This window comes from Arachis ipaensis, chromosome B10, assembly GCF_059453495.1.
Source record: "Arachis ipaensis isolate K30076 ecotype BB chromosome B10, ASM5945349v1, whole genome shotgun sequence".
Classification (NCBI taxonomy): Eukaryota; Viridiplantae; Streptophyta; class Magnoliopsida; order Fabales; family Fabaceae; genus Arachis; species Arachis ipaensis.
Genome location: NC_142435.1, coordinates 17544101 through 17570288, shown reverse-complemented (window position 1 = coordinate 17570288; position 26188 = coordinate 17544101). Strand labels below are relative to the sequence as shown.

Genomic DNA, 26188 nt, shown 5'->3' with positions numbered 1-26188 from the left:
TTCTTTTTAATTAACTAATTGTTTTAAATTTTAATTTGATTTAATTTTATTTTTCTTTTTTTATTTTTGAACTCTAACTGCATTTTAAATTAAAAACAAAAAATAATTTTTTTTATTAATTTTCGAATTCTTCCTTCTCATCTCCTTCTAATTATTTATTTATCTACTAACACTTCTCTTCCACCCAAGAATTCAAACCCACTCTTCCCCTCTGTGTTTGGATTCTTATCTTTTCCTTCCTTTATTCTTCTCTTCTTATACTTACATAAGGAATCTCTATACTGTGACATAGAGGATTCCATATTTTCTTTTCTATTTTCTTCTTTTTCATATGAGCAGGAACAAGGATAAGAACATTCTTGTTGAAGCTGATCCAGAACCTGAAAGGACTCTGAAGAGGAAGCTAAGAGAAGCTAAAACACAACACTCTGAAGAGGACTTTACTGAAATTTTCGAAAAAGAAGTTGAGATGGCCGAAACCAATAACAATGGTGGATGTGCAAGGAAGATGCTTGGTGACTTTACTGCACCAAATTCCAACTTACATGGAAGAAGCATCTCAATCCCTGCAATTAGAGCAAATAATTTTGAGCTAAAGCCTCAATTAGTTTCTCTGATGCAACAGAACTGCAAGTTTCATAGACTTCCATCAGAAGATCCTTTTCAGTTCTTAACTGAATTCTTGTAAATCTGTGATACTGTTAAGACCAATGGGGTTGACTCTGAGGTCTACAGGCTTATGCTTTTTCCATTTGCTGTAAGAGACAGAGCTAGAATATGGTTGGACTCTCAACCTAAGGATAGCCTGAACTCTTGGGATAAGCTGGTCATGGCTTTCTTAGCCAAGTTCTTTCCTCCTCAAAAGCTTAGTAAGCTTAGAGTGGATGTTCAAACCTTCAGACAGAAGGAAGGTGAATCCCTCTATGAAGCTTGGGAGAGGTACAAGCAACTGACCAAAAAGTGTCCTTCTGACATGCTTTCAGAATGGACCATTCTGGATATATTCTATGATGGTCTGTCTGAATTATCAAAGATGTCATTGGACCATTCTACAGGTGGATCCATTCACCTAAAGAAAACGCCTGCAGAAGCTCAGAAACTCATTGACATGGTTGCAAATAACCAGTTCATGTATACTTCTGAAAGGAATCCTGTGAGTAATGGGACGCCTCAGAGGAAGGGAGTTCTTAAAATTAATGCTCTGAATGCTATATTGGCTCAGAACAAAATATTGACTCAGCAAGTCAATATGATTTCTCAGAGTCTGAATGGATTGCAAGCTGCATCCAATAGTACTAAAGAGGTATCTTCTGAAGAAGAAGCTTATGATCCTGAGAACCCTGCAATAGCAGAGGTGAATTACATGGGTGAACCCTATGGAAACACCTATAATTCCTCATGGAGAAATCATCCAAATTTCTCATGGAAGGATCAACAAAAGCCTCAACAAGGCTTTAATAATGGTGGAAGAAACAGGTTTAGCAATAGTAAGCTTTTTCCATCATCCACTCAGCAATAGACAGAGAATTCTGAGCAGAATCCATCTAGCTTAGCAAATATAATCTCTGATCTATCTAAGGCCACTCTAAGTTTCATGAATGAAATAAGGTCCTCCATTAGAAATTTGGAGGTACAAGTGGGCCAGCTGAGTAAAAGAGTCACTGAAACTCCTCCTAGTACTCTCCCAAGCAATGCAGAAGAGAATCCAAAAAGAGAGTGCAAGGCCATTACCTTACTTGATGTGGCTGAACCCAGAGAGGAGGAGGAGGACGTGAATCCTAGTGAGGAAGACCTCCTGGAACACTCAGTGACCAATAAGGAGTTTCCCTTTGAGGAACCAAAGGAATCTGAGGCTCATCTAGAGACCATAGAGATCCCATTGAACCTCCTTTTGTCCTTCATGAGCTCTGATGAGTATTCATCCTCCGAAGAGGATGAAGACATTACTGAAGAGCAAGTTGCTAAATACCTTGGTGCAATCATGAAGCTGAATGCCAAATTATTTGGTAATGAAACTTGGGAAGATGAACCTCCCTTGCTCACCAATGAACTGAATGCATTGGATAGGCATAAGTTACCTCAAAAGAAACAGGATCCTGGTAAATTCCTAATTCCCTGTAACATAGGCACCATGACCTTTGAGAAGGCTCTGTGTGACCTGAGGTCAGGAATAAACTTAATGCCACTCTCTGTAATAGAGAAACTTGGGATCTTTGAGGTGCAAGCTGCCAGAATCTCATTAGAGATGGCAGACAACTCAAGAAAATAGGCTTATGGACAAGTAGAGGACATGCTAGTAAAGGTTGAAGGCCTTTACATCCCTGCTGATTTCATAGTCCTAGACACTGGGAAGGATGAGGATGACTCCATCATCCTTGAAAGACCCTTCCTAGCCACAGCAAAAGCTGTGATTGATGTGGACAGAGGAGAGTTGGTCCTGTAACTAAATGAGGACAACCTTGTATTTAAAACTCAAGGATCTCCTTCTGTAACCATGGAGAGGAAGCATGAAAAGCTTCTCCCACTGCAGAGTCAACCAAAGCCCCCACAGTCAAACTCTAAGTTTGGTGTTGGGGGGCCACAACCAAACTCTAAGTTTGGTGTTGAACCCTCACATTCAAACTCTAAGTTTGGTGTTGGGAGGTTCCAACCTTGCTCTGATTATCTGTGAGGCTCCATGAGAGCTCACTGTCAAGCTATTGACATTAAAGAAGCGCTTGTTGGGAGGCAACCCAATGTTATTCAATTATATCTATTTTATTTTTATTGTTATTTTATGTTTTTTTTAGGTTGATGATCATGTGGAGTCATAAAAACTATTGAAAAATCAAAAACAGAATGAAAAGTAGCAGTAAAAATAGCTCACCCTGGAGGAAGAGCTTACTGGCATTTAAACGCCAGTAAGAAGCATCAAACTGGTGTTTAACGCCAGAAAGAAGCATCAAGCTGGCGTTAAACGCCAGAAACAAGCACCAGACTGGCATTTAACGCCAGAACAGAGCATGGAATTGGCGTTAAATGCCAGAAACAAGCAGCAAGCTGGCGTTTAACGTCAGACATGCATACTAAGGGCGTTTTGCACGCCTAAATGGAGCAGGGATGCTAAGTCCTTGACCCCTCTGGATCTGTGGACCCCACAGGATCCCCACCTACCCTACCTCTTCTTCTCTCCTCTTCAAACCTTTCCATAACACTCTTCCCCAAAATAACCTCCACCAATCACCAGCATTACTCCTCCAAAACCATCATACAACCTACCTACACCCACCTACTCAAATTCAAACCATTCACACACCTCCATCTCCTCCATTTTCTTCTTCTTCTACTCACTTCTTTCTTCTTTTGCTCGAGGACGAGCAAACCTTTTAAGTTTGGTGTGGTAAAAGCATTACTTTTTATTTTTCCATAACCATTTATGGCACCTAAGGCCGGAGAAACCTCTAGAAAGAGGAAAGGGAAGACAAAAGCTTCCACATCCGAGTCATGGGAGATGGAGAGATTCATCTCAAGGGTCCATAGCTCAGTAGTAGAGCATTTGACTGCACAACAAGAGAGCCCACTCATGGACCTCAACAAGAGCATGAGGAATTCCCTCACCAAGAAATCCCTGAGATGCCTCAAGGGATACATTTTCCTCCACACAACTATAGGGATGAAGCAACAAAGGCAAGGAAGAGACATAGAGGAGCTCAAGAGCACCATTGATTCTTCAAGAAGAGGAAGACGCCACCCTCACTAAGGTGGACCCGTTCCTTAATTTCCTTGTTCTTATTTTTCTGTTTTTTGTTTACTATGCTTTATGTTTATGTTTGTGTCTTATTACATGATCATTAGTATTTAAGTGTCTATGTCTGAAAGCTATGAATGTCCTATGAATCCATCACCTTTCTTAAATGAAAAATGCTTTAATTATAAAAGAACACGAAGTACATGAATTTTAAATTCATCCTTGAAATTAGTTTAATTATTTTGATGTGGTGACAATACTTTTTGTTTTCTAAATGAATGCTTGAACAGTGCATATGTCTTTTGGTATTGTTGTTTATGAATGTTAAATATGTTGGCTCTTGAAAGAATGATGAAAAGGAGAAATGTTATTGATAATCTGAAAAATCATAAAATTGATTCTTGAAGCAAGAAAAAGCAGTGAATACAAAAGTTTGCGAAAAGAAAAAAAGAAAAATGGCGAAAAAAAAGAAAAAGAAAAAGCAAGCAGAAAGAGCCAAAAGCTCTTTAAACCAAAAGGCAAGAGAAAAAAAAATCCAATAGCCCTTAAAACCAAAAGGCAAGGGTAATAAAAAGGATCCAAGGCTTTGAGCATCAGTGGATAGGAGGGCCTAAAGGAATAAAATCCGGCCTAAGCGGCTAAACCAAGCTATTCCTAACCATGTGCTTGTGGCTTGAAGGTGTCAAGCCAAAAGCTTGAGACTGAGCGGTTAAAGTCGAGGTCCAAAGCAAAAAAAGAGTGTGCTTAAGAACCCTGGACACCTCTATTTGGGGACTTTAGCAAAGCTAAGTCACAATCTGAAAAGGTTCACCCAGTTATGTGTCTGTGGCATTTATGTATCCGGTGGTAATACTGGAAAACAAAGTGCTTAGGGCCACGGCCAAGACTCATAAAGTAGCTGTGTTTAAGAATCAACATACTAAACTAAGAGAATCAATAACACTATCTGAATTCTGAGTTCCTATAGATGTCAATCATTCTGAACTTCAATGGATAAAGTGAGATGCCAAAACTATTCAAGAGGCAAAAAGCTACTAGTCCCGCTCATCTAGTTGGAGCTAAGTTTCATTGATATTTTAGAATTTATAGTATATTCTCTTCTTTTTATCCTATTTGATTTTTAGTTGCTTGGAAACAAGCAACAATTTAAGTTTGGTGTTGTGATGAGCGGATAATTTATACACTTTTTGGCATTGTTTTTACATAGTTTTTAGTATGATTTAGTTAGTTTTTAGTATATTTTTATTAGTTTTTAAATAAAAATCACATTTCTGGACTTTACTATGAGTTTGTGTGTTTTTCTGTGATTTCAGTTATTTTCTGGCTGAAATTGAGGGGCTTGAGCAAAAATCAGATTCAGAGGCTGAAGAAGGACTGCAAATGCTGTTGGATTCTGACCTCCCTGCACTCAAAGTGGATTTTCTGGAGTTACAGGAGTCCAAATGGCGCGCTCTTAATTGCGTTGGAAAGTAGACATCCAGGGCATTCCAAAAATATATAATAGTTCATACTTTGCCCGAGTTTAGATGACGCAAACTGGCGTTCAACGCCAGCTCTCTGTCCTATTCTGGAGTTAAACGCCAGAAACAGGTTGCAAAGCAGAGTTAAACGCCAGAAACATGGTACAAACTGGCGTTCAACTCCAAAGAAGACCTCTACACGTGAAAGCTTCAATGCTCAACCCAAGCACACACCAAGTGGGCTCGAAAGTGGATTTCTGCATCATTTACTCATTTCTGTAAACCCTAGTAACTAGTTTAGTATATATAGGACTTTTTACTATTGTATTGACATCATTTGGATTATCTTTTGATCCTTTGATCACGTTAGGGGGCTGGCCATTCGGCCATGCCTGGACCTTGTTCTTGTGTATTTTCAACGGTAGAGTTTCTACACACCATAGATTAAGGTGTGGAACTCTGCTGTTCTTCATGAATTAATGCAAAGTACTATTGTTTTTCTATTCAATTCAAGCCTATTTCTTCTCTAAGATATCCATTTGCACACAAGAACATGATGCATGTGATGATTATGTGACGCTCATCATCATTCTCATTTATGAACGCGTGCCTGACAAACACTTCTGTTCTACATGCAAACAAGCTTGAATGTATATCTCTTAGCCTTCTGATTGTGAGATCAGAATCTTCGTGGTATAGGCTAGAACTATTGGCGGCCATTCTTGAGGTCCGGAAAGTCTAAACCTTGTCTGTGGTATTCCGAGTAGGATCCGGGAAGGGATGGCTGTGACGAGCTTCAAACTCGCGAGTGCTGGGCGTAGTGACAGACGCAAAAGGATTACTGAATCCTATTTCAGTATGATCGAGAACTGACAGATGATTAGCTGTACGGTGACAGCGCATCTTGGACCATTTTCACTGAGAGGATGGAAAGTAGCCATTGACAACGGTGATGCCCTACATACAGCTTGCCAAGGAAAGGAGTAGGAATGATTGGATGAAGATAGCAGGAAAGTAGAGGTTCAGGAGGAACAAAAGCATCTCTATACACTTATCTGAAATTCTCACCAATGAATTACATAAGTATCTCTATCCTACTTCTATTTTAATTATTAAAACTCTATAACCATTTGAATCCGCCTGACTGAGATTTACAAGGTGACCATAGCTTGCTTCAAGCTGACAATCTCTGTAGGATCGACCCTTACTCATGTAAGTTTTATTACTTGGACGACCCAGTGCACTTGCTGGTTAATTGTGTGAAGTTGTGACAAAGTGTGTGAATTACATTCCGAGCACCAAGTTTTTGGCGCCGTTGTTAAGGATCACAATTTCGTGCACCAACAACCAAGAAATAAGATCAAGTGATCAACCCATCTTTATTGATTTATTTTTTAACTTCTAATTATTGTTTAACTTTTAAACATACTTAGGCAAATGATTTAACCCAATTTAAACAACAACCAAAGAAAGATTTGGCTCAATTTATATTGCACAAATTGTTTTTGTTAGATATGCAAAATATCATTTATCCAAAATGGTTCTGAACGAATTTAGTATTAAAAAATTGATATTATTTTAAGAGATGAAACTAATTTGATAGTGCAGATAATGATGGAAAACTTTTGATACAAAATTACTTTTGAAATATGGCCTAAGATAGGGTCTAATAGGAGTAAATACCCATAATCGTCCCTAAGATTCGCGCAAATACTCAATCTAATCCTCAAGATCCCAATTTTTTTATTGTAGTCCTCCAAATAGAGCTCCGAGCACTCAAAATGGTCCCTGGCCATATTTCTGGTGATGAGTCATCACCGGAGCACTGACATGGCCTCAGTTTGCCATGTGAGAGGGATCCAAAATGTCGTCGTTTTGGTTTGGCGTCCTTGATAGCCAAAAACGACGCCGTTTAGATGTTATTTAGTATGAAAAATAGTTTTCTCTCCAACACAAACACTTTACTTCATTCGTCTCTTCTTCTTCCACCCTCGGACTTCATCTTCATCTCCTCATCAATGGCGTAGCCGTAGGATTCTATTCGCTGGATTGAAAAAGTTGAGAGAAGAAGTAATCCGACCAAAAGTTGTTTTCGTTCTTCCCCTCCTTCACGAGAAGCACGAGGTTCTGACTTTGTGATCGGACTCAAGGTAAGCTTCCTTTTTTTTTACTTAGCATTTTCAATACAGTGTTGGTTGATGATATGCAAGTTGTTAGTGTAGTTGAGGTTCTGGAGTTTTGGTGTCATTGTAGTGTCTAGGGTTTGAAGATTGGCTGGGGTTTGTGGGGTTGCTCTATTTAACCCGATTGAAATAGGGATGAAACAGGGAGATGTATGCAAGATTGGAAATAAATGTGTTCTTGTGGTGATTTTTTTAATGCATTAGTAGGCTTTCAAATTCTGCCTGTATTAAGTGAAAATTTAAAATTTCTTGCAGATGGAAGAGAAGTTGGACATCATGTTTCATTATGGGAGTGACTTCAAAAAAAATGCAGAAGGGATTATGGTATATTTTCCGGACAACAAAGCCTGTTTAGGTGATCTAGACACTGATACTCTAGATGTCTTCTACATACGAAACTACCATAAGGAGCTTGGGTACAATGACATAAAATAATGCTGGTGGCATGTTCCTGGAAAAGGCTTGGATAATGGGTTGAGAAATGTAAACAGTGACAAAGAGATAAGAGAGATGGTGAATTGTGCTAGAAAAAATGAGGGATTGATTGATGTATATTTCGAGCACTGTCAGTGTCGGAGGTGTTAGAGGGAGATAACACAGTTGTGTACTTGGATGACGATGGTGGAAAGGGGTGTAATGCAAGTACAGATGCTGATGTGAGTCCCCAACTCAATGAGACTCATGCATTCATAGTTGCTCCTATCCCGAAGGTTGTACCCAATAGTTCTTACAAATCCAGTCCCAAAAAAAAAATAAAACATCTCCACGGCAATCACAACCCTCACACTCCAAAATCAAGATGCCTACAAAAAACACTAATCCTCCCAAGATAACCAACCCTCCCAAGAAGACCAACCCCCCAAAGGCAACGAAGCCCAGTAGATTCATCCAGCCAACCAAGCCTACCAAGGCCATCAAAACCATCCAGCCCTCAAAGCCCAGTCAGAGCACTAAATCAGATAAGAGCAACAAGCAGAAACTATCCAAGGGATCAAGTATTTCCAGGAGACTCTGCACGCGGTCTGCTGCTAGAGGATTTAAGAACAAAGTGCTTAACAATGAAGTTCCCTTTGATGTATCTTCTGACTCCTCTGACAGTGAAGAGGATAGCCTGTTTAAGCCAGGTCCGGATGAAGGAAGTTCTTCTGATTCTGAGACTACAGAAAATGATCCTAAAACTGGGAGTAGGATTAGGAGAAACATGGTACATGCAGAGGTGTAATCCAGAAATATTAATCCACTAGGTAAAGGGAAGGAGAAGATATTGCATGAAGACGACGGTTTGGTGCAGAAGGTGAGCAACGCTGAAGTTGACCTTGGGTTCGTGGGTTGTGGTGATGAAGGTGCAGAGGATGGACTAGACCTAGGTGTTGACTCAGATGGAACCAATTCTTGGCACTCAGAGGAGATGAAGACGCCTCCAAACTCAGAAGATGAGTTGGAGGAAGGAAATGATTCTGAAGAGGCATGTCGGCTGTTTAGGGAGGGTGCAAGGTTTGGAGAGCTGTATCTTGAGGTTGGCATGAAGTTCAGAAACGAAATGGAAATTTAGAGAAGCTGTGAGGGAATACACAATCCAAGAGGGTAGAAGCATAAAGCTAGTGAAAAATAATAACATAAGGTGCATGGCGGTATGTAAGGTCAAAGAGTGTCCATGGGTGGCTTATGCATCAAGAGACCATGAAGAAGCGTGTTGGCAAATTAAGACCTTCAACAATGACCATACTTGTCCAAGAGAGAACAAGAATAGGGCTGCCAACAGGAATTGGGTATGGAGCAAGCTTGTAAAGAAAGTGAGAAAGTATCCAAATTTTAGACACTGCGAGGCTACAACTTACTTCAAGACACGGTTTGACTTGACACTGAATAAGAATTCAATATCTAGGAAAGTATGGATGCTTGAAGTGTAGTGTATGGGGATGAGAAAGAGCAATATAGGATGGTTAGGGATTATGGTATGACGTTGTTGAAGACTAATCCCGGTTCCACTGTGCAAATATACACCACCCTTCAACCAGATGGTAAAGTTACCTTTGATAGGATATATGTATGCTTAAGCGGCTGTAAAAACGGGTTCAAGGCTGGCTGCCGTCCTTTGATAGGTCTGGATGGTGCTTTCCTGAAGACAAGGTTTGGTGGCCAGATTTTGTCAGCTGTGGGGTTAGATGCAAATCACCATATCTATGTAATAGCCTGGGCTATTGTCAGAGTGGAGAATACAAAGACATGGAGATGGTTTCTTGAGCTACTTCATCAGGACTTGTGTTACTATAAAAATCACGACTGGTGCTTCATATTAGATATGCAAAAGGTATGGAGCACATATACTTATTGTCCTGCTTTGATTTTATTGGATATTGATGATTAGATGTTCCATTAAGAATTGTGCTATTATATGCTTATATGCTTATATGGATAACTTGTAATTATGCTGTTATACAAAGATAGTTGCTAGATGAGACAAATAGGTTAATCTCCTGAATCATTACGCTTGTATGCTTATATGGAGAACTTGTAATTATTGGTTGTCTGATTAATCAGGGTGTCCTGTAAGCATGTTATATACTTCCTGAATCATTATGTGCACGCTGGATAAAGGTTAGGGACTTGTATGAGTCACGACTATGATTTTTAGGGACCATTATGGGGATATTTATCAATTTTCAGGGACTTTTATATGTCACGATTATAATGTCAGGGACGTATATGTGCACATTATTTTTGTAGTCATGTATGTATAATATTTGATGAAACTGGCAGGGACTGATATCAGGAGTGAAAGAGGTGATGCCTGACGTGCATCACCATTTCTGCATCCAGCATTTATGAAAAAATTTCAACAAGAATTGGAAGGACTTACAGCTACGGGGGCTTTTGTGGGAATGTGCAAGGGCAACAACTTACCAAGAGTTTAGGGATGGAATGGACAAGATCAAAAGATTAAACGAGGATGCTTGGGCATATTTAGAGAAGTGGCCGATGGATGCTTGGACCAGAAGCTTTTTCAGCCATAAGCCAAAGTTGGATAGCATATGTAACAACGCATATGAGGTGTTCAATACTAAGATCAAAGATTCAAGAGCCAAACCCATCATAACATTGCTGAAGGAAGTAAGAATGTTTGTCAGGTGCACCATAGTGAAGAATAAGGTAAAAATGAAGAATCACACTGGAAAGCTCACACCGGTGAGCAGGCTAGAAAATGTTAGGAAAGAATCCAAGCATTGGAAGCCCATCTAGACTGGGGATAACGGATACGAAAAATTTGAGGTGCACAGACATCTAACTAACCATGTTGTGGACATAGAAAAAAGATTGTGCACCTGCCAATTTTGGATGCTAACGGGTAAGCTGCTTGTGTATAACAATTGTCTTTATGCATAGTAGTTACTTCAAGTTGCTTGTGTATAACATGGTTCATGTCACTATTTGGCACCTACAGGTATTCCGTGTGTGCACGCTTGTGCTGCCCTCTCTCGTGTGAATAAGCAGCCAGAGGACTTCTGTCACAGATGGCTGACCATGGAATCATACAGGAAAACTTATAACCACCATATTAATCCAATTGCGGGGCAACCACTATGGGAGAAGCAGAGGACTGTAACAGGCCACATGCCCCTAAAATCAAGACAAAACCTGGAAAATTAAAGATGAAGAGGAGGATGGATGTGGATGAGAAGAGTGGTTTTGGAACTAAGAAACCTAAAGTTGACCCAAAACTGTTGGGCAATACTGGAGATGGTGTACACCTGAAAAGACAGCTAGGGGCCTTTACATGCAGTTTCTATGGTGAAAAGGGACATATGAAGAGAGGCTGCAAAAAGAAGAGGGATGCTGATGTTGCCGCTGCTGCTGCTGCAGCTGTCACTGCTGGCGAGGCGGCTAAGAAGAAGAAAAAGGATCCTGCGCCTGAGCAGCCCCAAGACGATTATGGCCAAGCAGATGTGCAAAGCAATCCCGTGGAGATCGAGATAACTCAGCCTATTGCTTCTGAGAAAGAGGATTCTCAAAATGTAACTAAAATTTTATATCTTCAGGCTTTTATTATTTCCATCAATCAATTATACTTAATGCCAACTTTTTCTCATATAGGATCCTGGACTGAAAAGACCTTCGAAGCTGTCACCAAGAAGAAGATCTTCTCTGCCGCCAACCTCACCAACAGTGAACCCCTTACAGGGTACATCTTCAGCAACAGCTACAAAGTTTTCCAACTCGATGAAGTTCATCCCAACGCCCGGATTTAAGCCACCAAGAAAGAAGAATTGAAGACTTTAGATAAATCTACTTAGGAGTTTCTGTTTTGTGTAATTAGTCTTTTCCATCATACAATGACTATATGGTGAATTGTGATCCAAAGGCCTTTTTGAGATGCCTTGCTTTTGATGAAACTATAGATAGCAGCATTCATGTTCCTTGGCTGCCTTTTATCTTTGTCTTTTGTTATTTTTTTATAAACAATGAAATTTATCTTAATACACTATGCTTTGTGGTTTACCAATGACTTTTCTTGCCTTATTCGGCCTTTACTGATTACTGTTCATTTCATGCACAAACATAAATAACAATAGTTTCATATTTAACAGCATTTTCATTCCATCAACAAGCGGTTTTTTTACATCTGTTGCTAACAGGGAACCCTAAACCACCAACTCATTCATCATTTATAATACAGGATCACCAACAATACTATCAGTACAAACACAGCTAACATTAACAACTGGGTAATCACTTTTTGCATATGGACATCCTCCTCCAACTTCCAAAGTCTCCAATCAAAGTTCATCTTCACTTCATAATCATCACCACAAGATTCTGACTTATCAACTTGTTCCTCATTCACAGAATCTGCCCACACAAAAGTCCGCACTATCTCTTCCCACTTGTCTGTAACCAACAAACAATCAAAGTTCAGAGAGGAACAACAGAAGAACAGTGAGGGAAGGACAATCATAACAACACAAGTAATTATTCTAACCCACATTATAATTGGGGCAGCCATAAAACGGTTTGTTCGGATTCGTATCTGTGCCAGACTATCTGAGAACCGGCCGGCAGCCACACCCGCACCATTCTGGCGAGACCGATCTTCTACTCTTCATTTGCGTTCTTGTCCGGTTCCAGCTTGATGGGGGAACGGACAAAGCTTCCACCTGCAGTGCTACCAACACCCATCATCGACATGAGTAGCAGCCCCAGACGGAAGTGTATGAACAGAAAAAAGTGTATGAAAAAGAAGAAGAGATGACGAAGAAGAAGAGAAGAAGTGTATGAAAATTTGGGGATTTAGGGTTACATATAATAGGAGGGACCAACGTGGGTATAAATTGGAAATTAGCTAGCTCAGCTAGCCGTTGGACCCATCCAGCGTGGCAAACCAAGTCCACGTCAGCGCTCCGGTGATGACTCATCACCAAAAATATGCCCAGGGACCTCTTTGAGTGCTCGAAGCTCTATCTGGAGGACTACAATGGAAAAATCAGGATCTTGAGGATTAGATTGAGTATTTACGCAAATCTCAGGGACGATTATGGGTATTTACTCGATCTAGTAGTGTTATGTATGGATACAATGGGTTATTGGGATTGAGCCTTCTCGCAGTAGAAAATAACCTCTATTTAAAATTATTTATTAAATAAAACATCATCTCGCATATAGCGAGAAAGTTTTATAAAAAAAATTTTGAAATTCTAAAAACTCATCTCGCAAATGATAGAACGGTAGACCGCGTTTTAATTTTCATATTGAGGAAATAGTGGTATTATTCACTGTTATTGGAATTTTGTGTGTTATTCAAGAGTGTAGAAGACGGCTATCAACAAATCGAAAGGTTCGATTTAAGATTTTTAACCACAAAATTAACCCACCGATTTATTCCAAACTTAAAAAAAAAAATTGGTCACATAATATCAAAGATTTAATTTATTTATCAACTGAATTTAAATTCACTAACTCCCAAATCGGACCCTAAATTTTTTTTCTTCCACAATTTTGAGTCTTTGATTTGTGAATTGTTATTTAAAAAAAAATATGTCTCTATATCTGTTAAAATTATGACAACAATCCATAATAGTGAAAAACATAAAAAAATTAGCAGCGGTAAAGCACTAGAGCCTGAGAAACTTTCTGTTTTAAAATTTTTTTTTGAAAAGAAATGACAAATAGGTTTATTTGTTTTTATGTGGTGCTAAAATTAAGTATATCCTTTTGATCGACTAAAGGTAAATAATAATGACAAATGTGTGATTAGTTACTATAGTAAATATTTCATAATATAATTACAAGGTCATGGGTTTAAATTATAAGAATTGTAATTTTTTATGGATATTTATAATAAAGGACATTTTAGAACAAAAGTGTGTATACTAAGATCTTTAATCTCCGTTATATAGTAGATATAATTTAAATCTGTTTATTTAATTTTATTTTTTTTATTTTTTTTATGGATTAAATAAATCCAAAAATTTTCTCGCTATAAAAATAAACAAAATTTAAAAATAAAACATTTAGTTGATAAAATATATTATTTTAATAGATACCAAAATTTTATTAATTTTTTTTGGCAGAAAAATTTTGGACCAGTTATAAGTTTACCAAGTAAATTTCTTTGTATTTTTTAAGGGAAAAAAAATTATTTGTACCCATAAACTTTATGAACATTGACAAAAGTACCCATTAAAAAAAAACTAACGTTGTACTCATCAAAGATGAGTTATGTATGACAAAAGTATCCAAATTCTAATTTTTTGTTGACTTTTTAATAAAATTTTCAAATTACCCCACCCTTTATTTTCAACTTCAATCTCACCATCACTTCTTTCTCAAATTCCAAACTTTCATAACAGTCACCACCCAAATATTCCTACCACCTCTGGAACTCTATCCTCTTCTGCATTTGACACTTCCAATCCTCCGTTGCCCACTCCTTTGGCTTCCAATCCTCTATTGTTGCCCTTCAAAACGGCTTCCCACTGCTATACAAACCTCCCAGAGATGACATCATTGTCAAATTGAACACCGTCGTCGAAGGCCCTGCCTCACCAACGCAGCTCATGCTTTTGCAGCCGCCGTCCCCTTCTGAGAACCTCGTCACGTTCTCCGAAACTCTTGAAGTTGATGCAAAAGGTGTATCACACGATTCCACCACCGTAATTTGTTTTCTCGGCAAAATCCCTTCTTCAATTTTGACGATGCTCCCGGCGAGGCCGCTGTCTCTCCTCTCACATGATTGCAATTGGCTTGAAGAGAAAACATGTGAGTCACCAAAATCTTCATTTCTGAAGCAGGCCGTGAGACCAAAAGAGATATGCAGCTGATGGTTATTAGTGGCTAAGAGAATGGGGGTTGAATCTTGGCCTCCCTTTTAATTTAGCTTCCAACCTTGCGTTCTGTATTGATTCTGATAGTAGAAGACGGGAGAGACTTTAGTTTTGTCTTCTGACGCGGTAAGAGCCAGAATAGAGTTACTTGCAAGAATAGTTGTGATAAAGTGAAGCTTGGTAGAGAAGACACGAGATACTTTATTTTTGTCTCATATACTGCAGAACCAGAAACAGAGAAGAGAGTAGAAGATGACATACAGATGTATCCTGGTTAGGCTACCCAGTACAATGTAGCCTACATCCAGTCTCCATCACAATAATGATGGAATTTCACTATCTTTTCAACAGATTACAAACACCAATTCTTCCTAGGATCTACCCAATCCTATCTGGGACAAGTCCAGATTCTAACCCAACCTGAACTTGACTAGGACTCACCCTAGCTTTCAACTACAAAATGCTTATCCAACTTGTAAGGAAATGCCCTCAGGATCATGACCACAAAACAAAAATACACACAAAGAATTTCTGAAATAACTTAGGCTTTTTCTCCAAGTCTAGCTCACTGCTTTTTTCCACTCATTAACTTTTTCTTATAAACATCACCATGTTTGCCTTTTACCAATGAAACTCAGACAGACTAAACTGAGAAAAAGAATTACAAAATGAAAACCATGAAGGAGAAGAACTTGAATAGCTCAGGTAGCTATGAAAACCGAAACAAGTGCTCTTTCTCTCTTGCCACAATCCTTGGCCGTTCACCCCTTTTATAGAGGAGTGAAGCTTCCAGGGCTTGAAGCTTGCTTTAGCATGATGCATTAGCATCTTGTCTCCTTTTTTCCTTTGTTTTCTAGTTATTTTTAGTTAAGTTTTAATATATTTTAGTGCAAAAATCCTCTTTGGATGCTACTTTGAGATGTTTTAGTATTTTTATGATTTCAAGTAAAATTCAGAGCAATTTGGCAAAGTTTGGAAAAAAAAGGAAAAGAGCTGAAGTTGCCCCCTTGGGCGCTAAACGCCAGCGCCAGCAAGTTTTGAAAACAACAACGCTCTGCCCCCTTATGGGCGCTAAACGCCCATCAAGGTAGTCTGAAGCCAAGCCCACACTCTGGAGCATCTCTAGTTGGATTTAGCCTTTATTAGTTATCTTATCTTTTATTTTTGTATTTTTTTTACAAATAATATCTTTTAGTTTTAGGATTTATTATTTATTTTATTTCCAAATCAAATTAGGTTAGATATAAAAGGGAAAACATTCACCCTTTAAGAGGGCTGATCAGGGGGATCTTCAGACTTTCAGATCTTTTCTCTTCCGCACTTTTTAGAACCCTAGTTTTTCTCTTAAGTCATGAGCCACTAAACCTTCTTGGTTAAGGTTAGGAGCTCTGTTTATTTCTATGAATTAATTTTATTACTTTTCTATTTTAATTAATATACTGATTCAGTTTCAAGGATTACTTTTGTTCTTAATTTTATGAATCTGGGTGGAACGGGAGTATGACCCTTATTCTAGATGCGTTCTTGTGACCCTCGGGAGAGGTCTCTTACCTGGACACAACTTGAAAGTAAATTCCTCCTAAATTGCTAATTACTTGAACTAATACGGATACGTGACATATGATCCATTTAGTCTTGGGTAATTAGGCTTTTTGTGGCCATAAACTAGATTTGAACTTAACCTTCTAATCGGAATTAAGTGACCAAGGGATTGGCGGTTGATGAAGATTAGAGGAGACTAAATCACTAAGGGATTAGGGTTTAGTCAATTACAATTTTCCATGGAATGAATCTTGCATGATTAAAATAGTTGGTAAGAAACCTTAATCCGGAAAAGTAAACATCTCTGATACCTTAACTGTTTTCTCTCACTGTTTTCACACCAAACTCAGTATTTGCTTTCTTTACTCTCATTCTATTGTTTAATACTTTTGAAAACCCACGCAATCAACTTTTCTATTCGCTTGACTAAGCCAATCAGTTGAGCATTGTTGCTCAGTTCCTTAGTTCTTGTGGGATCGACCCTCACTTACTTGAGGTATTACTTGGACGACCTGATGCACTTGCCGGTTCAGTGTGGATAATCCTAAATTCCACACTAAGTTTTTGGCGCCGATGCCGGGGACTGACGGTAATTGACAACTACCAGTTGTCCGATTGCTTAGATTAGGTATTTTTCTAGTTTTGTTTGTTATTTTTCTTTAAAATTTTTGAATTTAGTTTTATTTATTTTCCCTTAATTTTTTATTTTAAGTTTGGTGTCTCGTTAGCGATTTATTCTTTTCCAAATTTTTCAAAATTTTTAGTATTCTTTTTTTTAAGTTTCAAAAATTTTAGGTTATTTTTCTTTCTTTTTTTTCGAAATCTTTAGTTTAATTTCTTGCTTTATTTTATTTTATTTTTTTTTACATAGGATACCTCACTGGGAGTTCTCTATACTCTAACATAGAGACTCCCACTTTGCTTTGTTTTCTGTTTGTTTATGAGAAGGAGTAGGGATAAAGAACCCCTTATTGAATTTGATCCTGAACCTAAGAGGACCTTGAGACGCCGTTTGCAACAAGTTAGAGCTTACAGAGCCGGTGAGAATCTCAAGGACACTTTTGAGAAGGAAGCTGAAGAGCTCACCATGGATCCTAATGGCGGGAATCCGAATGGTAATGAGCAAGCAAGGAGGACTCTAAGCTCCTACACTACCCCCATTCCTGACTTTTATGGGTGCAGCATTTTGGTACCTGCTATTGGTGCTAATAATTTTGAGCTGAAGCCACAGTTGATCACTCTGTAGAACTGTGACACTATGAAGACTAATGGAGTGAATCCGAATGTCTACAAACTCATGCTCTTCCCATTTGATGTGAGGGACAGAGTAAAGCAGTGCCTGAATACTTAGCCAAAGGAGAGCTTAGATTCTTGGGACAAGGTGGTCAATGGATTTCTGACCAAGTTCTTCTCACCTCAGAAGCTGACTAAGCTAAGAGTGGATGTTCAGACTTTCAGGCAGAGAGATGGTGAGTCTTTCTATGAATCCTGGAAGAGATACAAGCAGATGATCAGGAAGTATCCCCCAGACATGTTTTCAGACTGGACCAGAATATAGATTTTCTATGATGGCTTCTCTGAGATAGCAAGAATGTCTTTAGACAACTCTGCAAGAGGTTCTTTAGACATGAAAAAGACGCCTGAAGAGGCTAACGAGCTTATTGAGATGGTTGCTAACAACCAATATCTTTACTCTTATAAAACGAACCCAGTGAATCTTGTGAAGAAAAGAGATATGGAGGTGGACATCCTGGATGCCATTCTAGCACAGAACAAGATCATGTCACAGCAGATTAGTATGATTTTTCAGCACTTGAGTGGGATGCAAGTCTCAACTGTCAGTACTCAAGATGCATCTTATGACATGAGTGGAGGCTTCAACCAAGGGGAGAACTATAACTATGCTCATCAAACAACTCCTGAGTAAGTTAATTATATGGAAAATTCCTCCAGAAATCCCAATAATGATCCTTATTCGAATACATTCAATCAAGGATGGAAGAATCACCCTAACTTTAGGTGGAGAGAGCAACCCTAGAAGCCTCGGTAGAACTTCAACAATAACTCTCAGGGTCGTTTCAATCAAAACAAGTTCAATAATTTCAACAACTGCCAATTTCAAGCTTCTCAATCACAGCAGGCATCCACTTAGCCTTAGAATACTCCTGACTTGGCCTCTTTAGTTGCAGAACTTTCTAAGACCACTCATAGCTTTATGCAGGAGACTAGAGCTTCCATTCAGAACTTGGAGGTACAAGTGGGTCAGCTGAGCAAGAGAATACCTGAGAGAATCCCCAACACTCTTCTTAGTGACACAGAGGTAAACCCAAGAGAAGAGTGTAAGGCCCTCATAATAGATAACGAATCCATACTGAAGAAGGAGGTGCAAGTTGCAAAGGGGTCAGAGGAGAAAGAAGCTCCAGAAAAGGCTGAAGCTGCATTGTTACACGCCCCACCTAGGGCGCCTATTCAAGAGCCTGAAGCACCACAACCTCAGAAGCTCCAGGAGGAGACCAAGGATGAGCAGTTCTCTCAGTTCTTGGAAATCTTTAAAAATCTACAAATCAATATTCCTCTTGCTAAGGTTTTGGAGAAAATGCCTCCCTATATGGCATTTATGAAAGACCTACTCTCTGAGAAGAAGGCCTTGAAGAGAGATGAAATAGTGGTGCTAACCAAGGAGTGTAGTGTCCTCATTTAGAGCAAGCTGGCTAAGAATATGCCAGATCCAGGGAGCTTTCAGATTCCTTGTACTATAGAGAATATCACTTTTGACAAAGCCCTTTGTGATCTTAGCTCAAGTATCAATCTGATGCCCTTTTCTGTAATGAAAAAGCTAAGATCGAATTTAAGAAGCACAACCTACAAGGATACCATTGAAAATGGATGAGGCAGGTACATGGGATAGTGAAAAATGTCTTAGTCAAAGTTGGAGAGCTCTTCCTCCCTACAGATTTTGTAGTACTTGATATGGGAGAAGATGCAAATGACTCCATCATATTAGGAAGATCATTTCTGTACTGGAAGAATCTTAATTGATGTAGAGGTGAATTAGTCCTGAGGCTATGGAAAGACTATTTGGTGTTCAAGATTTTTAAACCTTCACCAATATCTGGAACAGGTTAGGGGTGTTGTATATGTGTGATTCAGTGTTATATTTTTGGGATGGATGACTGAGTTTTCTGGGTTAGAATTTCTTTTGTGTAAGGTATGATTTTTATTCTTAACGTTTGTGATTTTTTTAATATTCCTAACATTTAATTTGATTCAATTTTATCCTTAATATTTTCAATTTGTATCAAAATTATCCTTGGATGTTAACTTCATCTAAAATGTTTGGTACAAAATTGAAAATATCGATGATAATTTTGACATAAATTGAAAACGTTAGAAATAAAATTGAATGAGTCAAAAATGTTAAGGACAAAACGGAATCAAATTAAATGTTAAAGGTATTTTTAAAAAAATATCACAAAATTAGAGATAAAATACATACTTTACTCTTATTTTTCCATGAAGGAAACATTGGTGTGGAGGGTTAAAAAAAATCAGATAGGCAGGCACCCGACGACCCTCCCCACTAAAGCACTTGAGATAAGCGTTGCAAGTTTGGTAGGCAATTTTTGTTTGTTTACAGGCTCAATTTTTTAGCTCGACCCGTTTTTCATTGGGTCAGTGGACTTCGACCCGTTTGACACCACTAATTGTGATAAGAGATATGCAATGAGTTAATGCTCAAAATGACCCCTGAAATTTAACCTCCAACTTAATTTAGCCCTTCAATTTTTAATTGACCCAAATTGTACCCTGAAACTTTAAAGCGTGACTCAAGTTGGCCCCTCTGTCCATTTCTGTCACCAGAAAAATGACGTGGCACAATTATACGACGTCGATTTGCTATTTGCGCCTAAATGATGTTGTTTTACTCCCCATCTTCTTCTTCCTCCTCCTCAAGCAGCCATGGCTTGAGTATTGCTTCGAGCTTCAGAAATCTCAGGTATGGTCTCAACCTCAACTTTAGACTCATATCTTCTTCTTTTTTCATTCTCCTTCCATATAGCTATTAAATTTGTCACTCGCTCTCTCTTATTTTCTCCATGGCTTCTCTCCAACTCATTTCAGTGATCAACTAATCATCATCATCTTCACTTGCACACGCATGAGCAACTACTTCATTCACAACAGCAACCACAACCTCTTCCACTTCCTCCATTTCACTTTAAATTGATTCTTAATTATATTATTATTATTATTATTATTATTATTATTATTATTATTATTGAAAAAGAAAATACAGGATGGAGGCTAGGGTTTCAGTGCAGCACTACAACCTCAATTCACCCTCTTCCTTCATCAAGAGTCTCTTCTATATTCTCAACATCATCAACGCCAGAACCACTGCATGCCCCCTCTCCCATTGACCACATCGCCGCCCCACCCTGGACCCCACCACATACGATTCTGCCGCTACTGTCAAGAGTGCTGCTCCACTTTTCTTCATTTTTTTTGCATTGCATTCACAAATAGAAAATAAAAAAAACTTTTCATGTGATTGAAGTGGAAAATTTAGAGGATGATTATTCCAGCCAAGACAAACTGAATAAGAGAAGGAACAGGAAGATACAGTATGAGGAGGAGGAGGAGGAGGAAGGGGCGATAAACAATCCACATCGATGCCAATGGCCAAGGTTGCACGACTAAGGAAGAGGTGGCGACGACTACGAATATGGCCGTGGTGGAAGGATGTTGCAGAAGCATCTTGTTGGTTTGTTTGGATTTGGCACCAAAGAAATTTGACCCCCTTTCGGTGATGAAGGAACGGGGAATTGGATTTTTAAAAAACGACATTGTTTTCCTTGTGCCAGACTACCAGGTGTCAACTAAATTTGCTACGTAATGTTTTTGGTGATGAAAATAGATGGAAGGGTCAATTTGAGTCACGCCTTAAAATTTTAAGGTACAAATTGAGTCAATTAGAAGTTGGAGGGCTGAATTGAGTCGGGAGTAATTTCAAAGGTCATTTTGAGTATTAAATCGATATGCAATTATCTAATTTCAAGTCTTCTTTTTCACAAAAAATAAAACACGTCAATGTAAATTGCCATTACATCTATTCTATTATATAAAAATCGGGTTTCTACATTTAATGATAGAGCTTATGTAGCATGCTTTTGAGAGTGTTTCTCGATTTATTTCTTTTAACTCATTAAATACAAGTTATTACGATAAATTAATTATATCAACTAATTCATTTGATTAGATATTTAAATATCACATAATTTATTATAATTTATATAAATTTGATTTGGTAGTATTTCCTAATTTATTTCTTTTAATGTTCTGTTAGCATTTTTTAATTTATTTTTTTTAATTTATTAAACCAAATTTATTGTGTGTACTAATTAATTAATTTATTGTAAAATAATAAATCTATGAATAAAATAGACTCTTCAGATATTTTCTACTAATAATTAAATCAAATCAAATAATATATATTGAGCTAAATTCAAATCATGTGAATTAAGGATTAAACTAAAATAAGATGATTTTTTACCTATTCAAATTGAATACAATAAGCACAAATTAATTTTGTTAGATAATCACAGTCTTCTGGTCTTCTATATATAGATAGCCACACAAAATTATAAGAATCATCATTTTTATCGGGGCAAAAAACTTAAATAAGCCAAGCTGAGTAATTTTTTACACAAATCAGCCAAAGCAAAATCTTGTTCATCAATCAACCAAACCACGTTTACATGTAGTTCGAAGCAGGTAAGTTCGAACTCAATTAACATATAATTCGAATCATGTAGATTCGAATTATACACTGACACACACACCAACATAATTTGAAGTCACCTGATTCGAATTACTCCCCAACACACAATTCCATGTAATTCGATATGGGTTGATTCGAATTACACCAAGTATAGTTCGAATTAGGCTGGTTCGAAGTATAAATGACCAGAGGTGTATACATATGGTGTGAACGTGAGTTGATCTCATTAGAGGGGGAAAATGGCTACTGAAGAGAGTTTTGTAGTCTTGGTTCACCACAGAGGATCGATTAAGTGGAAAACACATTCCGGTGTGAAGTTCACTGATAAGGATCCTCTCAGTATTTTCATGAGGCCTACGACGAGGTATGATGACCTTGTTAATTCTGTACTGCTGAAACTTGGTCTGGAAGGTGTGAAACAGGTTAAGAAGTTTTTCTATCGCATTCCAATCACGGTGCTCCAAGAAACCGTGAAGTATGATTGTTTCACGATCGAGAGTGATAAGGACTTGCAGGTCAGGTTTCATTGTCACCGGCAGTTTCCCGAAGTAAGGACACCAGAGCTGTTGGCAAAGTTGGTTGATGTGGTATCCAGCTCGGGGGGTTCGAACCGGAATACCCCCACTTTAGGCACGGTAGCTGGTTCTAGCTCCAGACATGCCGGTGCATCTTCGTCCGTCCCTGTGTACGAGTGACCGGTCCAGCCTATCGCCTCCCCTTCGTTCGCTGTTGATCTCAACGGCAGTGTAGGCGACGAAGTTGGAATAGGGATTTTGTGCCGACCTCTTTACAGTGTGATGCACCGGCTGGGGTTGAAGATGGATTGTTGGATGATCCAGAGGACGATGATGTGGAGCCGGATATGATTGCTGATGACAGTGGCGATGATATTGGAGCGAGTGAGCCTGCTGGGGCGGGAGGTGGTTCTAGCTCTGGCACACAGCAGTACCCTCCACATTTTTTATCTTTGGACTTGGATGCCATGAGGCAGGAGGGGGTTCCTGGGGAGCCTGCTGGATTTGGTGCTAGAGATGCGAAAGGGTCCGCAGGTCTGACAGAGTTTCAGGTTGGTTAGCAGTTTCAGGATAAAGATGAGGCCGTGTTAAGTGTCAAGACTTACAGCATCCGACGAGGGGTACAATACAAGGTAGTGGAGTCTGACTATTACCGGTATGTTGGCAGGTGTTCTGAGTTTGGGAATGGGTGCACATGGTTGATTCGGCTTAGTCTCCGACAGCGCAAGGGCATTTGGGAGGTCAAACGGTGCAATGGACCGCATACGTGTCCCGCAACCTCCATCTCCAGTGACCACAAGAGTTTGGATTATCATGTGATCTCGGCATTCATTATGCCAATGGTTAGGGCTGATGCATCCGTCAGCATCAAGGTGCTCCTAAATGCCACGATCGCACACTTTGGGTTTAGGCCGACGTACAGGAGGGCCTGGTTGGCGAAGCAGAAGGCTGTTGCCCTCATCTATGGTGATTGGGATGAGTCGTATAACGAGCTCCCTAGGTGGGTGTTAGGAGTTCAGTTGACGATGCCTGGTACTGTTGTAGTCCTTAGGACAAGCCCTGTTCGAGTTGGGGGACAGCTGGACGAGTCTCAAGCTTATTTTCACCGACTGTTCTAGATGTTTCCACCATGTATCGAGGTATTCCATCATTGCAAGCCGTTAGTTAGTATTGACGGCACCCATCTGTATGGCAATATGGGGGAACGTTGCTCGTCGTGATTGTACAGAACGGGAACTCCAACATTCTGCCTATTGCATTCACACTAGTTGAGGGTGAGAATGCCGAGTCCTGGTCTTTCTTTCTCTCCCACCTGAGTCAGCATGTGACACCGCAGCCGGGTCTGCTGGTTATATCGGACAGGCATAACGGCATCAAGGCCGCGCTTGAGGCTCCCGACGGAGGATGGCTACCTCCAGCTGCATACCGTGCATTCTGCATTCGACATGTAGCAGGAAATTTTGCCCTAACCTTCAAGGGCAAAGATGCAAGGAGGCTTCTTGTGAATGCAGCGTATGCTAAGACCGAGGTAGAGTTTGATTACTGGTTTGATATTCTGCGGTCTGAAGACCTTGCCATGTGTGAGTGGGCGAACCGGATTGAGTATTCATTGTGGACACAGCATCGCGATGAGGGTCAGAGATTCGGGCACATGACGACAAATATCTCTGAGTGTGTTAATTCAATCCTCAAGGGGGTCAGGAACCTCCCTGTGTGCTCGCTGGTGAAGGCAACTTACGGAAGGTTGGCCGAACTATTTATCCGTAAGGGGAGAGAGGCTGAGGCCCAGCTGGGTACCGGACAACAATTCAGTCAACACTTGGTGAAGTGTATCGAGGCCAATTTGAAGACGGCGACGTGCTTCACGGTGACTTTGTACGACAGGGATAACTCGGAGTTCACCGTCGCGGAGACGACTCCTACTGGTTCGTTCTCACTGGGTAGCTACAGGGTCTCAGTTAGATCTCAGACATGTGATTGCGGATACTTTCAGGCACTTCATTTCCCGTGTCCTCACACCCTGGCATGCTGTGCCTATTCATGGCTAACTTGGCAGCAGTATGTCTACTAGGTATATCGTCTTAGTTCGGTGTTCAGTGTGTATCGGATGGGGTTCACACCTCCCATTCCCGAGGGTTTCTGGCCACCATACAATGGGCCGACGATGATCCCAGACCCGAACAACAGGCGTGCGAGCGAGGGTTGTCCCAGGTCCACTAGGATACGAACCAATATGGACGAGGCAGATCCGAACCGGCCGAAGAGATGTGGCCTCTGTCGGCAACCCAGACAAACACGTTGGCATTGCCCACAAGTCAGAGGACCAACCCATACAGGGGACATGAGTAGGTGTATTGTTAGCTTTATTACTTTGTTGATTTCACTTTTGCATTTAGAGTCCACTGTTATAGGTTTTGTTAGTTGGAGTTGATGAGTGATAAAATTTGTTAAACTTAATGTGATGTACTTTGCATGGGATATTAATTAATGAATATGTTTCGTTTCCGACGTGAAGTATGAAATGTCCGGTGAATACATAAGGCAATAACGCAACAAAGTACTCAAACATAAATAACCAAAATACAACTTGGATCCTACAAATACATGAAAGACATAAATAAAGGTGGCTAAGATACAACACTAATCATGAAATAAAGTCATACAACATACACAAATCATTTGAATAGGTGCGAACCGGTGAAGCAACGACGGGGTACCCGTGTCCTCTGGCCTCTCCGGATAAGCGGCTCCTCGTCCTCGTCCTCGATCTCATCCTCGTCCTCATCCGAGACAGGCTGTGCAGGTGGCCTAGGCTGGATGGGTGCCCCAGACGGCCCGGCAATTGAATGTGACCCAGCAGTATATGCAGAAGGAGGGGTACCACCCAATGCAAAATAGTCAGGAGCAGGCATGGTAGGAGGCTCGTTCAGATCGACATCTAAAGGTACCTGTGTCACCGACGTCTGACCACGCCGACGTGCCGCATCATCCTCCTGCATGATGGCACTAATCTCATCTAGGAAGTGTGACCCGCCGAAGTCCGCATCAAGACCATCACTGGCCAGCAAGTCTGAAAACATCATCCCCGGGCTAACCCATGGCGTACTCTCCTGAAGTATCTAGTCATGGACGGGGACACCAACGAAGTAATCGCCTAGCGGCCCTGAACCAAGTCCACCGTCACCCTGGTCAGCCCCATCTCCCATACCGGACCCGTACCACTCTCCACCATGCCCGCATGACGGGGACTAACACCCCCAACTCCAGCATGCCCTCCAGCGTCTCCCCCGACAGGTCTGTGCTGATCGCCGCCGTCGTCGTCGTCACCATGATCACCGTGATCGTGATCCACAGCACGCGCTCTCCGTCTGCCTCCACGCCCTCGTCGTCTACCTCCACGTCCACCTACCGCGTCACCCTCGTCCATAGCCTGGTCCAGCCACCTATCCGGCACGTCGTCAACACGATCCATATCAGGAACTTGCCCAGCACCCCTCTGCGTCGCCTCCACAGGAATAGGAACGGCTCTCAAATCTCCCAGGTACATCTCTGGTGACAAGAACCTCTTTCCATGCTGACTCCACCAGTCCAGAAGTCATGTGAGGGTCTAGGGTCTGCGACAACATCGAACCAGAGAACGTGGTCTGCAAGGCTCTCCCA

The 26188-nt window shown here is 40.1% G+C and overlaps 1 non-coding gene and 2 pseudogenes across 1 annotated transcript; 1 reads left to right on the top strand and 2 right to left on the bottom strand.

The window, feature by feature from the left end:
* Nucleotides 1-871: 871 nt before the first annotated feature.
* LOC148579282 (small nucleolar RNA R71) lies at nucleotides 872-979 on the bottom strand. The gene has a single exon (XR_015895721.1). It is a non-coding gene; the product is annotated as a small nucleolar RNA R71 (small nucleolar RNA).
* Nucleotides 980-7625: 6646 nt separating this feature from the next.
* On the top strand, nucleotides 7626-9395 carry LOC148579281 (uncharacterized; annotated as a pseudogene).
* A 15808-nt stretch (nucleotides 9396-25203) lies between these two features.
* On the bottom strand, nucleotides 25204-25955 carry LOC148579280 (uncharacterized; annotated as a pseudogene).
* Between the last annotated feature and the right edge of the window lie 233 nt (nucleotides 25956-26188).